At 38.0% G+C, this 6,952-nt stretch overlaps 1 pseudogene across 1 annotated transcript in view; it reads left to right on the forward strand.

The window, feature by feature from the left end:
• Positions 1-4,753: 4,753 nt before the first annotated feature.
• The window catches only part of LOC149173872 (protein CYPRO4 pseudogene), a 34,566-nt pseudogene continuing 32,367 nt past the window's right edge, over positions 4,754-6,952 (forward strand). The window contains exon 1 of the transcript XR_016259309.1: positions 4,754-4,990. The product of XR_016259309.1 is annotated as a protein CYPRO4 pseudogene (transcript). The remainder of the gene's footprint in view (positions 4,991-6,952) is intronic.

The following is a 6,952-nucleotide window of genomic DNA, read 5'->3' on the forward strand; positions in this document are numbered from 1 at the left end:
TAGGAGCTAGCTACTCCCTCCTACAGGGGGTTCAACCGGTGCTAATACAGGAACTAATTTCTAATCGGTAGCTCCTCCAAGCTACCTATGTAGGTCAAACTGAGGGCAATGCAACTGTCTTTTATGGATACGCAACTGAATATGCTTAACAATGGCTGGACTTGGACTCATGACCCCGGGAAGTTGGTTGTCCAACTAACCCCAACGGGGCCCATAAACTCTTGGTGTTACATCTCCTCAGGTTAGGGTTTTGGTTGTTTAGGGTTTTCTCTTATTGTTCAATAATAAAAAGGCCCTTGAGCCTCATTGTAACACAGTTCAGAGGCATGTAGCCACCACATCTCTTCTCAGAGATAAGCTACCATCTCCCGAGCTAGTCTTATTTCCATTCTGTTTGTAAACATATTTGAATATTTGATATTAATGAAAGGAAGTGTTATTTCTACTGCATCTTTGTATTTATGGTTATATCTGTAATTTGTAGCGTTCCTGTTTAAATCCAGATCACCACTACCTTGGAGCCTATTTGAAGCCATACAAGCTCTTCTTCAACTTGCACACTAATATCTCTTTCCCTTTGACCTCATACCCTTGTGGTTGTTGCATATATATTTCTTCCTCCAAATCCCCATGGAGAAAGGTTGTCTTTACATCTAACTGCTCAAGATGCAAATCTTCTGCTACAGTTAGAGTTAAAATAATTCTGATTGAAGTCATTTTAACAACAGGAGAAACAATTTCATCAAATTCTATGCCTTTCTTTTGTGCCAAACCCTTCACCACAAGTCTAGCCTTATACCTGTGTTTTCTTCCATCTTCTTCCTTCAACTTGTAAACCCATTTATTCTGAAATGTTGTTTTACCTACCAAAAACTTGAATAAGTCCCAAGTTTGGTTTTGCATCAAGGAGTCCATCTCTTCTTCCATTGCTTTCTCCCACTTCTTCTTGGTTTCTACATGCATTCCTTCTTCATATCTTTCTAGTTCACCATAATCATTCAACAATACATAATATAATGAAGGAGAGTATCGTTCAGGGGTCTACTTATCCTAGTAGATATTCTAACACCACTTTCAGGTGTTTGAGGTTCCTGTTGCTATTGTGGTTGTTGATAATTATAATTTTCAAACACCTTTACTTTTTCTGTGATCTCATCAAGCAATGTGTATTCTTTGTTTTCCTTTTGATGTTTCTTTTCCTACATTTGATCATTATAAAAGAGTTTTTCATTGAATATGACATCTCTTCTCCTAATGATTTTTTGGTTTTCATAATCATGTAAGCAATAACCAAAATCATTAACACCATATCCAATAAAGGTACATTTCTTTGATTTTGCCTCAAGCTTTATTTTGTTTTGTTTATTAATGTGGACAAAGTCTTCACAACTGAAAGTCTTTAAAAATGAGTACTTTACCTTTTTACCTATCCATGCCTCCTCTGGAATACCACCATCCAAGGAAATTGAAGGCCCTCCGTTTATTAGATAAAAAACAATATCTACAACATCTACCCAAAATTGTAAGGGAAATCTTGCATGTAATCTCATGCACCTTGCACATTCCATAATTGTCCTATTCATCCTTTATGACACACCATTTTCCTGTAGTGTTATGTTGTGCCCACAACCCCCCCACCCCCTATTAGATTTTTGAAAATATATGGGGACCCTTTATTGATTTTGGGTGATGTTACTTGCATTAGGTTTTTGATTGATCGCTTTCCTTTTACCCTGCATTTTAGAAAACTCTCTTTTTATTGGCATTTGGGTGACTCTCGATTTCTCTAGTCTTTATTGCTTGACTTTGGGACTTTTTCAGGGGTTTTGGTGATCGTCATGATTGTCATGCTCACTTGATGGTTACCTTTGCGAAACTTCTAACTATCACAAGAGGATGATGTGGCGCCTTCAGTTGCCACATCATCTCATATTTCACATTGTATCTCATTTATTGTATGTCTCTTCTTCTTGATACCTACATCGCAATAGGGATTGTGATGAAATGATGCGGCACATTTTGGGTGCTACATCACCGTGCATTACATATTGCACTGTTTGTCATCTAACCCTTCATTTGGAGCATACTTGCATTAAAGAAAATAATATTTTTACCATTAAAATTCATTTTTTTATATAAATATTTTATAAATCTTAATTATTTTAACTATTTTTCTTTTAAATTTAAATTAATCAGGTTAAATAATAAAATATTGTAAATATTTTAAATAACATTTTAATAATACATTGATATTGTCACATAATAAATAAATGCTTATATTGAATCAATATACCACCTTTGTAATTATTGTGCAAACTCCATTTTGTAATATATATAACAAAGAAATGAAAATTGGTAATATAATGTATTGTATAGGTTATTTTGTGTATTGCACATTGTATATAACTACAACAAAACATTGTAAAAAATACCTTTTCTGCATATCACATCACACAATCACAAGGCACGAGTCCCTAACACTCTAAACCTTCCAGTTATTTTTTTATTTTTATTTGTATAATATAACCCAGTATACATATAAAGATTTTTTACTTGTTTTAATTTCGTTAGCAAAGGACGAAGATCACATGGTGGCTACCATGGATTTGACCACAACAATCGAACACATCAAGCAATACCAATCAAACAAAATAGTTGAAAGGCATTCCATAAATGTCGTTATACAAAATCCGAAAGATATAGTTAGAAGTAATAACATATATCTTAGAATAATATTATAATTTTGTAGTATTTAATATATTTTAGATATCATATATTTAGTGGTATTACATTTTTTATGGTGATAATAACAATACTATAATAGGTTCCTTAATGATAGCCACAGTCGGCGATTTTTCTGAACCTAGAGTTTCGACAACCATGGCCGCCGCCCCTTTCCTATCTGTCGCACTCTGGGCATCCGCTCAGGTTTCCGAAGATCCAAGGCCTGTTGGCCCCCTCCCCCGCCCTAGAAGCTCTGATGACTGGTCCATTGGCCACCGAAATGTTTTCAACGGCGTCGTTTGGAGGATGCCGCAAGCTTCCTCTCTGTACGCCGACACTTTTAACTTTCAGGCTTTTGCAGGCTTGAAGGAGATGACAGCGATAACCTTTGCGGATCAAGGCGGGGAACCCCTGAAGATCTTTGTATCGATGAGGGAGAAGACAGAAGGGGCTGGCGAGTCTGTGGGCAGAGCCTTCCCGCGCATAAGGGCAAACCTACGCCTTCAAAACTTCTCTGTTTCGACTATAACTGCCCTTGCAGCTGCTGCAACCATCAAGGTTCACAGAGAAAGGAACTGGAGAGTAGGGGTCCTTAGGAGTTTGGATATCCATCACCAACCTCGAAAACCTCTTCAATCTGGAACCACCAAGGATGAGGGGCAAGTGTTTGACAAAATGCTTACCCCAGATTTGTATCAAAACAGGGTCCTGGTCTCCTTCTCCGACCAAAAGAAATGTACTGGAAAGGCTTCAGATCGCCGACATAACTCACACGGCTCAGGGGCGGATTTGCATGAGCATGTTTCTCCAGATCTCACAAACGTGCGCTGCAGGGGAGCTGCACATTCAATCAAGGAAAATTCTGAGAGATTTACAGCTTGCCCTTCTGAACAGGAACCAAAGGAACCAGCACAGAATGTGCCATCTGTCAGAGTGAAGCCCTCTCTCTCAAAACAGGGCTCGGCTATCTCTGCTTTTATTAATGAAGGCGTCAATCTCCAGCAAGCGAGTTTTCAAATTCAAATAATTCTTCTAACAGGCAAAACCCTGCTCCTGGAGGTCCAGCCATCTCTTACAGTGCGCCAGCTCTCAAAGATTCTTGAACAGAGGTTGGGGATCCCTTCCTCCCTTCTGCGGCTCCTCTTTGTAGGTAAGCAGCTTGACAACAATATGCCTCTTTCCTTTTATAATATTGAGTGATCCTATCACTCCGACTTCGGGGAGGTGCAGTTGGGCAATCATCTGCTTCCAAGGGCTTCTCCTACAAAGATGCAGTACATGCACAGCCGGCCAAGGAATCTGCCCAATCTACCGAGGCTCCCAAACCTTTCTTGGTGGACAAAATGGAGGAAACCCCTGCCATTGAAATCAATCATCCATCTCTGGATGACCAACACCAGACATATGCAGAATCAGCCCTCATTTGCAGATTTAATGGCCTTTGGCCACGCACTGCTGATCTATACCAGTGGATCCATTCTAACTGGACCAAATACTGCAAAGTCTTCTTCTGCTCGAAAGGCTTCTTTATTGTAGTCTTAGCCTTCAATGAAGATTACCAGAAAGCCTTAACGGGGGCCCGTGGTTCTGGGGCTCAGCGGGACTTTTCCTCTCCCCATGGTTCCCAGACTTTGACCCCTCCACTGCAGTCATCTCAAAGCTCCCTATCTGGGTCAGGCTCCCAAATCTCCCTGCGCATCTTTGGCACTTCGCTGTCTTTCAAGGAATCGGGAACACCCTAGGCCGCTTCCTGGCAACAGATACTTCAAGGGGGGAGACTGGAATTTATACCTACGGCAGAATTTGTGCGGAAATAGACATTAGCAAAGGGCTGCCGGATCAGATCATCCTCAAAGTCGGGGACTTCCATTGGACGCAAACTTTGGATTATGAGAATACAGCCTTCAGGTGTCGCCACTGCCATCAAACGGGGCATCTCCAGAACTCATGTGCAGCGTTCCTCGACAAAAAGAAGAATCTCACTCGCAAATCCAAATCCAAGAGTTGGAAACCTTGTGCTCGTCCCCCTATGGATGACATAGAGTCCTCTAGCTCTGATGAGGATGACATTGAAGCGGAAGAGGAGAATTTAGAGCACCCAGAGGACTCTCCCTCTGCCTGCGCCAAGGATCCTTCTGCGCCCTTATTGTCGCAGAAACGTACTCATGAGTCTTCGCCTTCTGATTCAGATAAGGAGTCTCCTCCTTCAGCTCAGATCTGTCTACAAGTTGTTCCGGTCCAGCCAGATCAAAATGGTTGGGTCAAAGTCAGTAAAAAGAAAGGGAAAAAATGTAGATTGGAAGATTCTGCCCATGCTGGGTAGACTCCCTAGACCAGCTCGTTTTTCTGTTCTCTCTATTCTCTTATGCACATGCCGTGTTTGCTCTTTGGGACCGATGTTGATCTCATATCATTTCCGGCTCCCATGCTCCTTAGCTTCGCTTCTTTGTAAGCTCTGTTTGTACCATATGTCTTTTTTTAATAGAATTAGTCTCAATTCAGAAAAAAAAAACAATACTATAATATGTTATTATGAGCATTAATAATATTATGGAGATAAGATAGTATAAGTGATAATATTTGGTATAATATAAAGTTATTTATCATTGTATAATATAAATATATATAGTTAAAATCGTATTAGTATATAGTAGTATTACAAATAAAAATTAGTTATATTATTAAATATATTTATGGTTAAGCACTTAGAATAGGTGAATAATTGTATTTATTTTATATAATTAAAGTAGATATTTAGTATCATTAAAATTATATTTTAATATTTAGTGGTAGAATAGTTTAGCATTACAATTGTTTAATATTATTTCTTAGATTTAATATAAGGTTTATATTAGCATAATAATATAGATTTAATATAGCTAATATGATATTATAGATTACATTAGAATTATAAATTAACCTAATCTTATCTAGGTAATATTAACATAGACATAAGTTATATTAAATTAGGTTAATGACTAGTATAACTTTAGTATTAGGATAACATTATCATAGTATCATAGGATTAACGATTAATATTAACTTAATATTATAGAGGTTAGTTAGATTAGAGTAGGTTAGATTAACTTTAAGACATAGCTTAGTTGTGTTTTGGTTGAGCCCTAGATCAACTTAAGGATCACTTTTTTGCCTAATCAGCAAGAAGACCCGATTTGACGTCTCCTCTATTAGTAGGCAAAAGTCATACTTTAATCTAGTAGAGGTAGAGAGAATCTAATTAGACCTAGTCAAAACCACCATTGCAACGGAAAATGAGTTGCAATAAGTTCCCAACCTAGTGGTCTTCCTTATAATGTTAAGGCAAAAAATTTTGAGCCTACAACATGTTCCTAGAACCGAACTCTCTCTGTGAATTCCATGCTCTGAACAACATTTATCAAAATCTTTGTTGCATTATTCACCTCCATTGTCTGATCTGAGACACTTCAATTGTTTTCCTATTTATTTTGAATACAATAAATTCAGGTTTTCCTAGTTGCATCATCAATAAAAGTAACACAATAGTGAGAGCCACCGAGAGATGAAACCTGAGCTGGTCCCCATACATCTGTATGCACAAGCTCTAATTTTTTACTCTTCTTTGTTTTCCCAACTCTGATAAATCTTACTCTCTTTTTCTTTCCATAAACACAATTCTCACAGAAATCCAAATCAATTTGCTTCAAACTTGGCAACAAATTTATTGAGTGAAGAATCTGCATCCCCTTCTCACTCATGTGCCCGAGCCTATAATGCCACAATGTTGTATCTGCTCCCGTGGAGGTTAATGCATTACTAGAATTAGAAACACCATTACATAAATACAACATACCAACATTTTCTCTTTTTTTCTATTATCAGGCCTCATTTAGTGACCTTCCAAGTTTTGTCTATAAAAGTAGTTACACAACCTTCACCTCCTAACTATCTTATTGAAATTAGATTTTTCTTCATATCTGGATCATGCCTTACCTCCTTTAATAACCATTGGTTTCCATTTTGTTTCTTTGTAAAAACCTTACTCATTCCAACGATTTTACAGGGTTTATCATCACCCAGATGAACTTGTCCAAAATCTCCTTGAACATAGTCATGAAAATGTTTCCTATCAGGTGTTGCATGGAATGAGGTCCCTCCATCTACCACCCAGACATCAATAATATTCTCTAATGAAAGACTCAAAGCATCTTGCAACACATCACGTGTCACATTCACTTCATGATTGTCC

The sequence above is a fragment of the Pinus tabuliformis genome, chromosome 4_2 (genome assembly GCF_031772625.1).
Source record: "Pinus tabuliformis cultivar Carrire ecotype Pingquan chromosome 4_2, CPIR1, whole genome shotgun sequence".
In the NCBI taxonomy this organism is placed as follows: domain Eukaryota; kingdom Viridiplantae; phylum Streptophyta; class Pinopsida; order Pinales; family Pinaceae; genus Pinus; species Pinus tabuliformis.